Genomic DNA, 17,200 nt, shown 5'->3' with positions numbered 1-17,200 from the left:
GGTTTACTTTTACATCTGGAAAAGCTCTTAAAAAGTGTTTTCTGGATAAAAGTTTGCCAACAAATGAGTTTACAAAGTACGTTGGACTCGTTAAGGTTGATGTTTAGAACGTAAAGCCCTAGGGATTTATTTGGGGGAAAGTATCAGGTGGCTATCAGTATCTATATATGTATAGATAGTTCTGATTTGCAGCACTACTTTCTGTCAAAACTTAAATTCTTGTATAATTCAACCTTACTTTCCGTATCGACACCTACGATCATGAGATAAGAAGGTAAGGAATCCTCAGCCAACTGAGGGAGCTTGGCCTTCCTGTCGGTGATGCGAACCGAACGTTGTTTCTCAAGCAGTGGCCTACTTGAGATGCTGCCAATATACCAACTTAGGTTGATTATATTGGGAGTATATGGTTCGGTGCAGGGTATGGCGATCGCTGTTCATACCCCCGCATTTTGCGGTACCCCCGTGAATACGTTGTTTCGATGACATAAGTTAACGTTGTCTGTACGGCGGTAATTGTACAGATGCTGTTTCTATAGTGAGCAGCAATGATTGGGGACGCTTTCATGTCGTGCTGCCATGAAAGGTTCATGAGATATATATATGTGTATTCTTCTGCAGGTACACTGACCACGTTTACGCTATTAGGATGCGTAGGGTTTATCGATTAGTTATATATAGTGAGAGACGTATGGTTACGCCACCGGAATTAATTACGTAAGTCCGAACATATTCGGCAGTTGTTTTGGCTGTGAGGACAAGTAGTACGTGCATGCATAATCTGCTAACAAAAGGATTTTCATATATGTTTGAAGTAACAAAAAATGAAGGATATATTGTTGTCTTTGGAATGGGTTATTGGAGTTCTAAGGATAGTTTTAGGTTGGGTACCTTATATAGAATCTTAGTTTTTCATCTGATTTTCAGTCCTTGCTGTTATCAGAATTGACTATCTTGTTCCGTTTATCTTGTACTCTCTTAACAAGATAAAAAGTTTCACCATTTGCATTCTGGTCGCAGATGGCAGTACCTTCTAACATTTTCTGGGATCCGGAAGGGCATCTTCATACTAATGTCCTCCATTGGGAAGGTTTCCCTCGTCTACTTTGGGAGTCCTTGTAGTCTTTTCACTACACGGAGCCTCCTCAGTATGATGCTGTCGAACATTTGGAAGAAGGAATTCATAGAGCTCATGTCAGGATGACTATTCCTCAGCATCCTTTTCGTTCACAATGGCAGCCTATTGGGATCAGCATGATAGGCTATCGAGTTGTGGATACTATCGAAGCGGCGGCACTAGAAGCCATTTATGCCTTTTGTAGTCAACATCCTGAGGAAGTCATAGGACAACCATTGGTTTGTTTGCTACAACAGATCCTGGTGGGTCAGAATGGGACCTCAGGGTAATTCCTGAGAGTCATAGATTGGAAGGTTCACCAGAAGAAGTCCTATGAGGGATGAGGCGTTTCACGAGTGTGCAGTACCATTATCACTCGTTGCTACGTCGGGAGATAGGCCATTTGATTTATGCTGCGCGAAGTATCCATGGGGAAGCTACTAGACATATCACCCAGGTGGATCAACTTCAAGCTGTGGTGATTGAGAAGGATGGGATTATTGCTACTCAGAACGAGACCATCCACCATCGGGAAGATCAGATCAATGAGAGTGATCACATAATCACTCAGCGCGATACTGTTATTGAATTTTTATAGGCACAAGTCCAAGATCTGATCCTTGCGGTTGACGATGCTCAAGCTCATATTGAAGAATTGCAGCAGCCCCGATTCCTCCCGTTGCACCTGCAGCACCTGAGGCGAAGAGGAAGACCCAGAGGAAATTGAAGGAGTCTCAGGACTTGATTCTGAGCACGGAGATCCTGTCATCAGTCCCCATCATTCCTCTTCTGGTAGTCAGTCATCAGTAGGAAACTTTGATGACTTTTAGTTGTGGCTGAGTGGGTGATGGTTTAGATGTAACTAGTGTATAAAGATGTAACATAGGTGGTGTGTAGTTTATCTAAATATAGAGCCACTTGTTGTATGTGTGGCATGTGCTTTTAGGCAAAGGTTTGTAATAGTTTGAGCGTGTTGATACGAGATGTAAGGATATCAGTATCTGTATAGTAATCTAAATCTGTGTTTTGGTTATCTTGTTCAGTATCTGTGCATCTGTTATAAGTGGATTGAATGGAGCATATGCATTACATTTCCGTTTGGTAATTGCATACTATCTGAAACTGGAGTAAGATTATGGTTGATAATGGAGGTCTCCTTTATTTCAGATGGTTGGAGCTACTCAAGGAACCCCGGAAGGATTCCGGGCAGGTCAGCCTGGTAGTTCTCAGCAACCACCACCGCCACCTCCCAACCTGGCTGAGGTTATGGCCCGGCAAACTGAGCTTCTTAATCAACTTGTACGAGCTCAAATGGGCCACTTTCAGCAGCAACCCCGAGGCCGAGGTGAACCCCTGTCGGCCAGTTACCAGGACTTCCTCAGCACCCAACCTCCATTATTCCATAAGGCCGATGAGCCTTTGGACGCAGATGCCTGGTTGCGAACTATTGAGTCCAAGTTCGCCTTGCTACCAGCTCCATGTTCAGATGAGAATAGGGTACTCTTTGCAGCCCAGCAACTCCGAGGCATTGCCCGTCTATGGTGGGACCAGTTTCATGCTATGCAACCTGCCGATCACGTCGTCACCTGGGACGAGTTTCGAACTGCGTTCCGAGCACATCACATACCAGTGGGACTCATTGAGCGGAAGCTCAATGAATTTTTGAGTTTAACCCAAGGTACCTGCACTGTTACGCAGTATGCACAGGTTTTCAATCACCTGTGCCAGTATGCAGGATCTCATGCAGACACCGATGCCCGCAAATGTGATCGCTTTCGCCGAGGCCTAAACACCAAGCTTAAAGAATGGCTGAATTTGGTAAAGGCCGACAATTTTAATGAGTTGGTCAATATGGCCATTACTCAAGAGGATTGTATTGCCGCTCACAGAGCGGAAAAGAAACGGAAAGCACCCACAGGGCCTGCAACTTCACAGCCGCCAAGGTATCGGTTGGTTCCGAGTAACACCCCTCGAGCTCCGCCTCGAGGCAATTTACCTGGCAGATGGGTAGCCGACCTCCCCAACAGGTACAATTCAATCGACCACCGCTGCCGCAAAATCAACAGCCACCACGGCAAGGTCCACGGCCGAGCTTTCCACCAGCTACTCCAGGAAACAGCAATTATCTTGTTTCAATTGTGGAAGCCCGTCCCACTTCATCAAGGACCGCCCTCAACCTAGGAAATCTTTCCAAGGGCAGGCATCTAATCCGAACCACCAGGGAAAAGGCAAAAAGCAAGTGGTGCAGGTCCGTCAAGGGAGGGTGAATCTCACTACACTCTCCGAAGTTCCCGAGGGAACACCAATAATGACGGGTACATTTTCTATCAACCATTACCCCGTTATTGTTCTTTTTGATACCGGTGCCACCCATAGTTTTATCAATACAAAGTTTGGAACTAAGATAGGCTTGGAAATTTATCCTGTTAATGGGATATATGTGATAACAACTCCTGGTGGTAGCGTCTCTTCAAATCACGTCTGTAGGGGGTGCCAATTCAAATAGGTAATACTCTGATAAAGTCAGATTTACTATTACTAGATCTAAAAGGAATGGATGTTCTTTTAGGAATGAATTGGATGACCCAGTACCATGTATCAATAGATATCCCTTCCCGAACCGTGGAGATAGGTTCACCGGAAAATGAGCCTACTCTTCTTTATCTTCCACCACCAAAGTCCTTCAATTCTTGCACCTATGCCACATCTGGGGTCAAGCTAGAGGATATTCCAGTCGTCTGTGAATATCCGGATGTTTTCCCGGATGACTTACCTGGGATGCCCCCAGACAGAGATATCGAGTTCATCATAGAACTCCAACCTGGTACAGCTCCTATCTCCAAGAAGTCTTATTGCATGCCTCCTAACGAGTTGGCTGAATTGAAAATCCAACTCCAAGATCTCTTGGATAAAGGTTTCATTCGTCCGAGTGCATCACCGTGGGGTTGTCCAGCCCTGTTTGTGAAAAAGAAAGACAATAGCTTAAGGCTGTGTGTCGATTACCGTCCTCTCAATGCGGTGACTATCAAAAATAAGTATCCTCTACCCCGCATTGACATTCTATTCGATCAACTAACCGGAGCTAAGGTATTCTCTAAGATTGATCTTCGTTCCTGCTATCACCAAATTAAGATTCGGCCCAGTGATATTCCAAAAACAGCTTTCTCCACCCGATATGGTTGTACGAGTATCTTGTCATGTCGTTTGGTCTCACTAATGCTCCAGCCTATTTCATGTACCTCATGAATTCCGTCTTTATGCAAGAACTCGACAAGTTTGTTGTGGTCTTCATTGATGACATTTTGATCTATTCTAAAACTCCAGAAGATCATGCCAAGCATCTCCATGTCATCCTTCAACGATTAAGAGACCACCACTTATACGCCAAATTCTCCAAGTGTGAATTTTGGTTGGATACCGTAAAATTCCTGGGCCATACCATTTCTGGTGACGGAATATCCGTCGATCCTAGTACAGTACAGGAAGTGATGGATTGGAAACCTCCAACCTCAGTCCATCAGATCTGTAGTTTCCTTGGTCTAGCAGGCTATTATCGTCGGTTTATTCCAGATTTCTCCAGAATAGCCAAACCTATGACCGAGCTATTAAAGAAAGGTGTCAAATTTTCTTGGGATCAAAAATGTGATGATGCATTCCACGTTCTCAGGAATCATCTCACTACTGCTCCAGTCTTGGCTCAACCCGATGTGTCACAACCCTTTGACATCTATTGCGATGCATCTGGAACTGGACTTGGCTGTGTCCTTATGCAAGACCACCGAGTAATTGCATATGCATCACGGGCACTTAGAGTTCATGAACAGAACTATCCTACACATGACCTTGAACTTGCAGCTGTCATCCATGCCTTGAAAATTTGGAGACATCATTTAATGGGTGCAAAGTGTCATATCTATACTGACCACAAAAGCCTCAAATATATCTTTACCCAAGCAGATTTGAATATGAGGCAAAGGCGCTGGCTAGAACTGATTAAAGATTATGACTTGGAAGTACATTATCATCCAGGCAAGGCTAATGTCGTTGCAGATGCCCTTAGTCGCAAGGCACATTGTTCCTGCCTATCTGTCGAAGTTTTCAACGAAACTCTTTGTTGGGAAATGGGAAAGCTTAATTTAGAAATCATTCCCCAAGGTGACTTAAACCATCTCTCGGTTGAAGCCACGCTTAAGGCTGACATTGTTCTAGCTCAGCAGTGTAGTGAGGGAGTTGGAATTATTAAGCAGAAGCTAATACAGGGAGAGAAAAAGTACAAATGTTTCCAGGTGGATTCCGAGGGAGTTTTGTGGTTCAACAAACGTCTTGTGATACCTAAGGACCATAAACTCCGAAAGCGAATCATGGACGAAGCCCACCTATCCAAATTTTCTATACATCCGGGCAGTACAAAGATGTATCAAGATCTGAAACAAAGCTTTTGGTGGACCCGTATGAGACGAGAAATTGCTAAGTATGTCTCAGAGTGTGATATTTGCCAAAGAGTCAAAGCCAGTCATCTGAAGACTGCTGGTACCCTCCAACCCTTAACCATTCCCTCTTGGAAATGGGAAGATATTAGTATGGATTTTATTGTTGGACTACCTAATACTTCTCGGAAACATGACTCTATTTGGGTAGTCGTTGATCGATTAATCAAAACGGCACATTTCCTTCCTGTACACACTACGTGTAATGCCAAGAAGTACGCCGAGATTTACTTGGATCAAATTGTTCGCCTTCATGGTATAGCTAAAATAATCATTTCCGATCGTGGGACACTGTTCGTTTCTCGATTCTGGGAACAACTCCAAAACGCTCTTGGAACTAAATTAATTCGAAGCTCGGCGTATCATCCTCAAACAGATGGACAAACGGAAAGAATAAATCAGATCTTAGAGGATATGCTTAGAGCCTGTGTCCTCCAATATGATAAGCATTGGGACAAATGTCTACCACTGGCAGAATTCTCATACAATAACAGTTATCAAGCCAGTCTCAAGATGGCCCCATTTGAAGCATTATACGGTCGCCGTTGTAGAACTCCATTGAATTGGTCACAAACCGGCGAGCGTAAAGTCTTTGGACCCGACCTTGTCGGTGAGGCAGAAGAGAAAATAAGAATTATACAGGCAAATCTCAAAACGGCACAATCTCGACAGAAAAGCTATGCTGATGTACGAAGGAAACCCTTACAATTTCAAGTTGAAGACTTCGTATATCTCCAAGTCTCTCCTACCCGGGGTATTCAAAGGTTCGGTGTAAAAGGGAAACTTGCTCCTCGATACATCGGGCCCTTTGAAGTCCTTGAAGTCTGTGGACCCGTAGCTTACCGTCTTCAACTTCCTCCTCAATTAGCGGCCGTTCATAACATCTTCCATGTATCCCAACTCAAGAAGTGTGTCAAGATCCCTACTGAAATCATCGAATCCCAAGCTATCGAAATCAAACCAGATCTGACCTATACCGAGCATCCGATCAGGATACTAGACACTAAAGAGAGAAGCACCAGAAGAAAAACCATCAGAATGTACAAGATTCAATGGAACCATCATACGGAAGAAGAAGCATCATGGGAAACCGAATCCTATCTTCAGCATGACTTCCCCGACTTCTTCCCAAGCCCACCTCCGGGTTTGACTATTCCATTCCTTTCTATTCCGGAATCTCGGGACGAGATTCTTTTTAGGAGGGAAGGCTGTGACACTCAGGTAAATAGCTTGGTCACACCTTAGAGTTTTGATAGGTTCCTATGTGCAAAGTATGGTAAAAGTGTGCTTAATATGTGCAATGTTAAGGACAAAGTGTTATTTATGTAATTAAACTTAACTAGAGGTCCTTTTATGCAAAATGGGTGGAAATGGAGGGAAAAGTTTAAAAGCATGAGGGTTATTTTGCAAAAGATGGTAACTTGTGGTTAAATTGCAAAAATATGAGAAATTACCCTTGGGTATATATGTAAAAGTAATTTTATCCATAGGACTTACATAAAATTTGAAAATATTACTAAGTTTATAGTATCTTCAAAACTGTTGCTCAACTACAGATGAACCTTAAAGAGAAGTTGTAGAGTTTGAAAGACTATGCACTTTTGCTTTTTGGACCATCTCCATTTGGGCACTGGTTTAAAAGTTGCAAGTTCTTTTCAGTGAGGTCCTTATTTTTCTCTGATATTGCAAAACAGTCCCCGGGTCTATTCTTCCCCCCTTCTTCTTCCTGGCGCCCCTGCCCCCTCTGCTCTGCCTTCTGGCGCCCTGTCGCCGGCGCAGTGAACCACCCCTGGTCGCCGGCGCCCACCTCCTGTTCTCCCCCTCGCCCACGCGTCATCTCCCTGCTCTCCCACCGCTCTAGCCCTCTGCTGGTGCCTTGCCTGCGTGCCATGCCGCCTTGCGGCACTGCAACGCCGCCCGCCAGCGCCTCTGTCGCCACCGAGCTTCTTCAGTTCATCCCCCCTGGCAACTTCGAGCCGAAGCCCTGCTCGCCGTGCTTCCCTTTTCCACCTCGACTGCCTATAAAAGGCCGCCCCGGACCTGCTCGCGCGCGCCCAGAACGCCGCCGCCCTCCATTAGCGCCGCCAAGCTCGGTTCACCGTGGAGCTCGCACCCCTGCCCTCTCCCTCCCCAAACCAACTGCACCATCAGCTGCCTCATCCTCCACTGCATCTCCCCCAGCCCGGCCCTTCCTCCCCCGAACGCCGGAGCGCCACCGCCGCCACTCACCTCCGGCCGCTGGCTCGGCCTCCCGTGGGCAGCCCATCTCCGGCCACCTCGAGCCCCTCCAAGACCACCGGTGGGTAGCCTGAGGTCTCCTCATGCTCTTCCTCCCCTTGCTCCTCACCGCCGGCGACCCCATGGCCGGAATTTTGGCCGGACCCGAGCTCCTCCCCGCCGGCCATGGCCTTGGATCCAATTGCTCTGAGTGTTTTCTTTCTAGGGGGTTATCCGTAAAACTTAGGGGGCTGGTTTGTAAAAGAGTGGCTGTTATTTCATGTGGGTGTATGTTCTATCTTGAAAATTTGTATCAATTCACAGAAAAATCCAAAAATGGCAAAACTAGTTTTGTTAGAAATTAGATTTCAAACTCTATAACTTTTGCTAATGAAGTTTAGTTTGAAACAAAATACTTTTACCTCTATTTTAAACCTAAGATTAAGGGGTAGTTTATGCTTAACCTTTATATTTCTTGCTTTGTTGCTTATAAATTTTTCGCATGTATGTTCTATAAACTATATGTAGCCTTGTGTAAAATTTCAAACTCAAATTTGTTTTAAACTTAACTTCTTTTAATGTGGACATTCAAATTTAAAGTATTAACTAAACCTGTTGTATAACCCTTTCTAATTAAGATCTATTGTCATTCTCTAATGTGATATTGTTTAATGTTTAATGTATAATTAAATTTCCAAAACCTTATGATCTTTTATTTAAAGTTTTGAAATTAAATTTTGGTTCTTTTCAAATTCAAATTTAAATATTTCAGTTCTTGTTTGCGATAAATTTAGCAATACCTTTATAATTCCTTTATAACTAGTGTTTCAAACCTAAACCCTTTTTATTTTATGAGCTTTTGTGTGATAACTTGGTGAGTTATAACATTTGAAATATAAGATCTTAAATTTAAACCTTACCTTACTTAATTTATTGCATCTCATATAGAATCAACGACGCTCGACGACGGGGACTACGAGTTGGTCTTAGGACAAGACCAAGGCTTTTAAGAAGACCCAGCGCAAGTCGTCGAGGGACTAACTGAAGCCCCGAACCCAAGTTCGAAAGCCTCTGACACTCCTGCCCCCAACCCCACACAAGAAGGCAAGCCCCGGTGCACATCCCAATATTTCAAGTTATTACAATTTCATTATTATATTATATATCTTGCATTACGTCTAGGAGTTGAGATGAAACCCTAGTTGCATGATCTCTTAGGAATCCAATGTATTGTACCCAAGTCCTTATCGCTTTGATGCTCTGCTAAATAGGATCGGTAAAAGTCGGGTGATTTTCTGTCACTCGCGCGATATAGGAGCTGCATGTTTACAATTCTGCTACCATTATAAGGATGACGGACAGGGTCATGTGCTGTATCATGACCTGAGGATTACCCTGTCTGTTTTGATAAAAGTTTTAAGGTCAAAATGTGTGGTAGTGGTGGCTAACCTTTTGAAAGTACTAGCCACATGCCGCGAAATATGGTAAGCGGTAAGCCTAGTACCCGATTGGCCCGGCAAATGGACGCGCTTCCACCACTCGACTTTTATTTTATGTTTACACGCACCGACGTGTGGGAGTACGTTCTGCATGGCAGACAGGAATACGGGTTTTGTAGTCGCGCTACAGACGTATGTCCTGCACGAGTGATGTGCGTACAGTCCTGCAGTCGCTTGTGGTGGCCCTGATCCATAACCCGGAATATGAGGGAAACGGTTGCTTAGAATGCCCTGTTGGTATTCCGAGCGTGTGAGTTAGGTTTGCCTTGCAAGGTTAAATTCGATTCGGATCGTCCGCCTCTCACGAGAATTGAGACTGCTTATTCCTTCTGCCACATCGAGTAAAAAGTGTAATTGATGATGAATTAATCTTGATGGATGATAATCTATATCTTGCTTGCTTAGTATAGGTGCTTACCTAGAATGGTTAGACAAGCTAGAATCTGAAAGCTAGAATTTGGAAATAGATATACACTTAGTCGCTTCTCAGCTGAAAATAAACCAGAACCCTTGCAATGCCTTCATGAGTCTAGTTACGGGTTAAAGTATACCCAAACTCGGGTAAGCCTTGCTGAGTATTAGAATACTCAGCCTTGCCAATATCTGTTTCAGGTATGACCTTCGAAAATCCCACGGACAACCTTGTGTGGCCAACGTCCGTTCCTTGTGGCTGGACCGTGGAGTGGGACCCGTCCCCGGCCAGCAGTGACCCTCCGGAGTGACACCAGGCCCAGGGCTAAGCGTGGTGTCCGCCTTCGCGACGTGTGTAGTCGCGTAAACTTTTCTTTCCGCTGTGAGTTTGGACAAGCCGTTACGCTTGTCAGTTTGAACACTGTTTGTATAAGTTTACTTATATTTGAACTCGGCTTGTAATAATGTATGTATGGCTGTAAATTAAAAGTTGACGAGCTATTCTGTGATGTGAACTCGCCTTCGTGCGAGGTGAACCTGCTTCGATCCTGTTGAACCGTGGTTGTATCGGGCGGAGACCCGACAGACCAAGGAATTGTTCCATTTGAAGTGTGTTAAGCTGATGGCTATTGTACGGTAATCATTAGCGTACTTGAGCCGGAATAATTCAGGCGGTTCTGCCACACGGGGCTTGCCTTCTTGTGTAGGGTTGGGGGTAGTAGCGTCAAGGTTTTCCGAACTTTGGTTCGGAGCTTCAGTTAGACTTTCGACGGTGCTCTCGGGGTCTTCGGAAACTTCTACGGCTGGATTCGAGATTAGCTCGTAGTCACCGTCGGCAAGAGTAAACGGATCTACATGATATGCAAGGATATAAAATTAAAGAATGCACACTCTTTTATCTTATTTCATAACAAAGTTGCAATTAAAAGGTAGCATTTAAGAACTCATGAAACTAAAAAGGATTTTAGCCTTGAATTATCACTTATATTTAACCTATGACTATAGCATTGAATTTTTCTAAAAACAGAAATTAAAACCTTAGGTACATAAAATTATAAAGTCTTGAAAGTTTAATCATAGGTTAATTACCTATTTATTAGATTATGACAAAGAGATCTAATTAATTAAGCTTTGCTAGACATGTTGAACTAATCCTAATATAAATCAAATTGAAACGTCCAAATTTTAAAAGAACTCAAGCTACAAAACTACATTAGGTTTGAAAATTCTACACGAGTTCATGCATAATCTATAGAAAGTGTATATCAAAAATCATGATTAACGGAGTTAATATGTAGGAGTTATGGATATTATACTCCTTTACCTTAGATTTAAAATAAACTCAAAAATACTCGGTTTCAAACCAAACTCATTTAACAAAAGTTGTAGAGTTTAAAATCTAGTTTCTAACAAAATTTGTTTTGCAATTTTTGGAATTTCCTACAATTTCTCATCGAATTTACAAACCAGCAGCCTAGATCACATAAAATCATAGATACATTTACAAAGGGGTCCTAACCAGCACTATTTCACTGAGTCATGGACCTTGCAGAAAACCCCTTGGGTTTTCCATCCTTCTAACCCGAGGTCCTTGACTGGAACAGGAGAGGGGTAGAGAGGGGACGGCCGTGTTCCGGCGAGGAGGTCACCGGCGGCGAGGTCCGAGGGGAGGGGAAAAACTCAGGAGCTCACGGCGGTTTGAACACACCACGTGTCGAGGACGGTAGTGGTTGGAAGAGCAGATCCCGACGGGAACCCGAGGTGGCGGCGGAAGCTCACTGTCGAGGGCGAGGTTTTGGTGACCGGCGTCGGTGGAAGGGTGGCGCACTAGCTTCAGCGGGTCGTGGGGAAGCTGTTGACGCAAACGATTGGGAGTGTATGCGTCGGATCAGAGGTAATCGATGAGGACAGCAGCGGCGGCGGCGAGGATGAATGCCGGTGAGCGTTGGGAGAACGATGCAAGGCACTAGAGACTCCACGAAGTGGTCGTAGAGCTCCGGGGTGATGCTGTGCTGCTGGCTAGGGAGTCGTGGGGGTGTGGGGGTGCTCGGATTGGGCTGCCCACGATGGGGCCGAAGCCGGCGATGGCGGCGCTCGTCGGAGACGAAGCTCCGGCTGCAATTGAAGAGCAACAGGGGGTTGACGAGCATGAGTGAGGCACAGGGAAGCTCGCACGGGGGTTGATTGGGGTGAGAGATGCCTGGTGGCTGCCCACGGCAATGCCGATCGTGGCCGGAGCAGAAGAGGAGAGGCGCAGCGGAATTCAGGTCAGGTGCTCGAGCATTGGCAAAGTGACTGGAGGAATGGGATATAGATGTTGATGTGGTGCTGCTGTGCGTGAGATACAGAGGGTTAAGGCTCCGCGGTGGGTTTACCTCGGTGGCGATGAGGTGGCGGCCGGCAGAGGCTCAAGGGAGCTGTGGCGCGCTCGGAACGGGATAGCGAGGAGGGGCTACGGCGGCGGCCAGGGGTAGGGTGACGCGTGGGGAGAGGGCAGGCAGGAGCTGAACGACGGCGAGGGCAGGACAGCGGCTAGGGGGGAGGTCCTGCACCGGCGGCAGAGCGGGAAGCAGAGGAGCAGAGGGTGTTCAGGGGTAGGAGAAGAGGGGAAAAGTCCAAGGACTGGTTTGGAAAACTTAGAAAGTTCAGGGGTCTCTCAGTAAACTAAAAATTCTCACTGATCTAAAGATCAAATGAGGAAAATTCCAAAATGAAAGTTATAGAGTTTTTCAAGCTCTACAAACTTGCTTTAGGACTCAAATTCAAAAACTCAAAGTTTACAACATTACATGTTGAATTTTGAGCAAGGTAGAATTTAAATTACCCCTGTCCTTACCAAACAAGGTTTTGATCAAATTTTTGATATATTTGCAAATATTCATGAAATGTCATGATGACTAGTACTTTTACAAGTAGGCCCTCAGGTAAACATGAAAGTTACTTTTATTTCACAGTTACTTAAGGGTTTATGTTTATTTACAAATAGGTCCCTATTCTTACTTAAGGGCTTATTTTCCTTATAATAACATAACTTTAACACCTAAAATTATATTTCTCCTAGGTTTCAAGGCTATCTTCCAATCCACCCATCTTACACTTAAAGGCCTATATTGTATAGAAATTACAAATATACCCCTAGCCCTTTGTACTACCCACAACAAACATGCCTATTTCACACTAGAGTTTAGTGTCTATATCCTTTTATTACCTGGATGTCACAGCCTTCCCCCCTAAAAAGAATCTCGTCCCGAGATTTGGAAGCGGAAGAAGATTGGATGATTAGATTTGGGAATTGGTTGAAAGAAAAGTTGGGAAATTCTGTTGAAGATAGGATTCTGTTTCCCAAGTTGCTTCCTCTTCGGTGTGGTGATCCCATAAAATCTTATACATTTTGATCTTTTTCCTTCTGGTGACCCTTTCTTTGGTACCCAAGATTTGGATGGGTTGTTTAATATAGGATAGATCGGGTTCAATCTCAATAGCTCGGGTTTCAACAACTTCCGTGGGTACCTTGATACACTTTTTAAGTTGGGAGATATGGAAAACATCATGAATAGCAGCCATATGAGATGGGAGGTGAAGTTTGTAAGCCACTGGGCCACAAACTTTAAGAATCTCAAAGGGTCCGACATATCGGGGTGCTAGTTTTCCTTTTATGCCGAAACGATGATTAGCGCACTTGATGTGACAGTTCGTGTATTTGTAATGCTAGGCATATATTTTGTTAGTGTGAAATATGTATTTGTTAGTATAAAGCTTGTGTATGTTTATGTGAAGCTATTGAAAATTTAAAGTGCAAGTAGAAAGGGTATTTTTATAATTATAGAAAAACCTAGGGTTGTTTTTGCAAAATGTAAGTGGATTAGGGTAATTTCAAAATGAGTGAAATATGTTTTTCTTACTTTATGTCTTGTAAAAATATATATTTAATCAAAAGTTTCATCTGAAATGTGTGTGGTGAAGTGTGTAACAATTTTGGATAAAGTGGTGAAAATAAGGGTAATTATGTAATTTTATAAAAGTACAAGTCCTTTTATGCAAATGTTTGATTTACAAAAGTAACTTTCAAAATTACTTAGGGTTAAAGTGTAAAAAGTGCAAGTCATCATGACATGTCTATCCAATCATTATGACGAGTCTATCCCGTCATTATGACATGTCATAAATGCTTGCATTTAGATCCTGAATTTTATAAAGTTTCATTCTTTAGGACAAAAGCAATTCAAATCCGACTTTTGTTCAAAAATTCACGTGTAAAAATATAAGTGTTGAGTTTTTGAACTTGGGCCCTAAAGCAATGTTGTAGAGTTTGAAAAACTCTCCAACTTTCGTTTTGGGTATTTCTTCATTAGGGTTTTAAATCAACGGGAAATTTTACTTTACAAACAAGTCCCTGCAGTTCTCCGATTTTACATATAAGCCCTTGAGGAAATCCAACCGTCTTTCTTCTCTCTTCTACCTTATCCTGGCGCCTGCCTTCTTCTTTTTCCCCCAACCGGCAGCACAGTCCCATTTCTCATCCACTCCCTCTCTCTCTCTCTCCACCTCCACTCGGTTCGGCAGCAGGCGGCCCGGGCTCTAGGCGGCGCAAGGCGCCGGGCAGCTCGACTTGGCGCGGAGGCGCTGCGCAGGGCGCGGCCCCAGGCCAGGCGGGGCACGCATACGCGCGGCCCAAGCGCGCGCGGGGGCGGCTTAGCCGGAGGAGCGCGCGGCTGGCGGCGGGCGTCGAGCCAGGGCGGCGCGCAGGCGGAGTGCGGCCCACGCGGTTGGGCGCGCGCGGGCGAGCGGCGCGGGAGGAGGTGCGGGTTCAGGCGCTGGTGGCCCAGGCGAGCGCGGGCGATGGGGCGGGCCCAGGACGGCGCGAGCGGCTGGCGAAGCCCAGGCGCTGGTGGCACTGGCTCGGCCAGGCGGCGTGCAGGCATGCGACAGCAGGCGGAGCAGCGAGGCCGGGCGAGCGTGCGGCCCAGGCGCGCAGGCGGCAGCGCTAGAGCGGGGGGGGGGGGGGCGAGCGGTGAGAGGTAGCACTGGCGTGGCTCGGGCAAGCCCCCGGCGACGGCAGGAGCTGGGCGAGCGTGAGCGTGCGCAGGATGGCGGCAGGCCGGCGTTGGTGTGCGGCTCGGAAGCAGACGAGGCGCGAGCGGGTGTGCGGCTCGGAAGCAGACGAGGCGCGAGCGGGAGCAGGTGATGTGGCTCGGGCGTGCACAACAACAGGAGCGCGGAGCGTGCGCGGGAGGCGTGGAGGTGCACGGGAGCGAGCGCGTGCGCGCGGGCGAGTGAAGGCGCATGTCGCGCAGGAAGTGGACGCGGCTCGGCCCAGGAGCAGACGCGCGCGTGCCCAACAAGCTGGCGGCGTGCGGGTGTGACGCAAACTCGTGAGCGGCATGGCCGGCAGTGCAGGAGCGAATGTGAGCGACGCCGAGTGGGTGGCGCGAACATGCGCGCGGTAACGCAGTGGAAGCCGGTGGCGTGTGCAGGTGTTGAGCGGAGCGCACGCGGAGGGCGCTGGAGGCGCGGTTGGCGCGCGCGCGAGTAGGCTCGGCCGGGGCAGGAGTAGGCCCAGGTGGCGCGAACACGCCTGTGCGAGCGCGGGAGTAACGCGGCAAGGCCGGGCGAACACAGGTTCGGCAGCTGGAAACGGAGGAGCAGCGGCACAGCGTGCAGGGCGACGATGTGTAGGGAGGTCGCGCGCGATGCGAGAGGAGTTGTAATGCGGCGGATGCAGGCGGACCCGCCCAGGGAGCAGTAGAGTCGCGCGTGGCGGACGTCGAAGACCGCTAAAGGGAAAGCAGCGAATGAGATCAAGCGGCACTGCGGACTGCTCGCGGAAGATATGGAGATAGCCCCAGTGTGAGCGGGCTTTGGCTCTCGCGGAGGCAGAAGGGGCGAGTGTAGCACGGCCAAATGAAGGCGTAGGTCCGGACTAAATTGGACTAATGCATCCGCAAGTATGGAGCAGAAGCATTCTGCCCATGGCAGTGGTAGGCCGATTCGGATGGCGTCGTAGCTAGCAGAAAAGGAGGCAGAGCTACACCTTGTGCAAGCGAGAGTGACGCACAGGAGCTGCAGCCAGGTACGGCTGCCCTTCAAGTGACTGCACAGGCATACCGGATGTGTTTCTACAGTGCATGAGCATGAGCAGAGAAGACTCAGCCCGTGAGCCGGGAAACCCTGAGGTTCATGGAAGAGATGACATAGCGAACCAATCCGGCCCTATCGGCTTCTTCCCTGAGTCCATGACATCCATCACCTCTTACCTTTAACCGATCATCCGAACAAGACCACAACACCTCAAGAAAGCTCGTGAACCCTTTCATCGAGCTTTTCTCTTCGCCAATCTTGTTCGCCGTGAGAATTCACTTTTCATCCGTTCTTCCCCACAACCAAGGTTTGCCCTGATCCACTGAATCTTTCTAAATGCCAGCGATTCCTTTGCCGGAATATCGTCGTTAACTTCCTGTTATCTGTTTTCCCGGACCAGGGACTTGATTGCTATGTTTTAGAAAGTTCTAGGGTGTTTTCTGTAAGTTTTCCAGAGTCTTCTTTATATCAAATCAGTGAACTTCTACATTTCAAAGATTTTCGTAGAAAGTTCATAAAAATGTAAAATCAGTTTTGTTTGAAACCCTAGGTCAAAATCTACAAGTTTATGTTGTGATCTTGAATTGAAATCTTGATGTGTGGTCTAAGTTAAGTGTTAGGGAATGAATGAATGTTTTATTGTGCGTTATATTGTGTGCCTGTGTTATAACTGAAAAGTAAGCCATAGAATATATGTCTTAAATAGAGATGTGTGATGTTTAGTTAATCCTGTTATGCGAATGCTCATATCCCTGCCATCAAGACTTTAACCTTGTCTTGATTGCCATTTCCTTAAGATCCTTTTCGTAAAAGGATCTCTATTAGTTTATATGTTTTTGCTGCTTAGCTAATACATCTCTGCGGCTATACTTCAGCGTTGGCTATCAGTTCAGCCGCTAAGCATCCATTTCCTCAAGTCTATGATGTTTTCTGTGTAACAGCTATCAGTCAATGCTTCTACCATCAGCTGGTTAGCTGATACGATTGTTACCTTTCTAGTATCGGCTACTGCCGATATAGTTCTTTTGTTCTGTCCTACATCAACTGCATATAGTCGATATATCAAAGGTGTACACACAATCTTAGGGTTCTTGCTATCGGCCGATCCAAGCCAACTGTAGTTGCTCTCCATATCGGTCAAATAGAGCCGATCAATCTTTAGTTTTCCTATCTCTATTCCATACACCTCTATCAGCCGATTTATCGACTGAAAGATCGGCTATTTATATCTATCGGTCATGTATCCTCAACCACACTCCCATCGGCTATACGTCACTTAATTGATATGCTGACGTAATCGGATCGATATAACCACACCTAGTTCTAAGATAACACTTAAGCACATCTCAATTAGGACACAACTGCTTTAGGAATCATCCTTCTGCCGATGT

The sequence above is a fragment of the Panicum hallii genome, chromosome 6, assembly GCF_002211085.1.
Source record: "Panicum hallii strain FIL2 chromosome 6, PHallii_v3.1, whole genome shotgun sequence".
In the NCBI taxonomy this organism is placed as follows: domain Eukaryota; kingdom Viridiplantae; phylum Streptophyta; class Magnoliopsida; order Poales; family Poaceae; genus Panicum; species Panicum hallii.
This window is presented reverse-complemented; position numbering follows the sequence as displayed.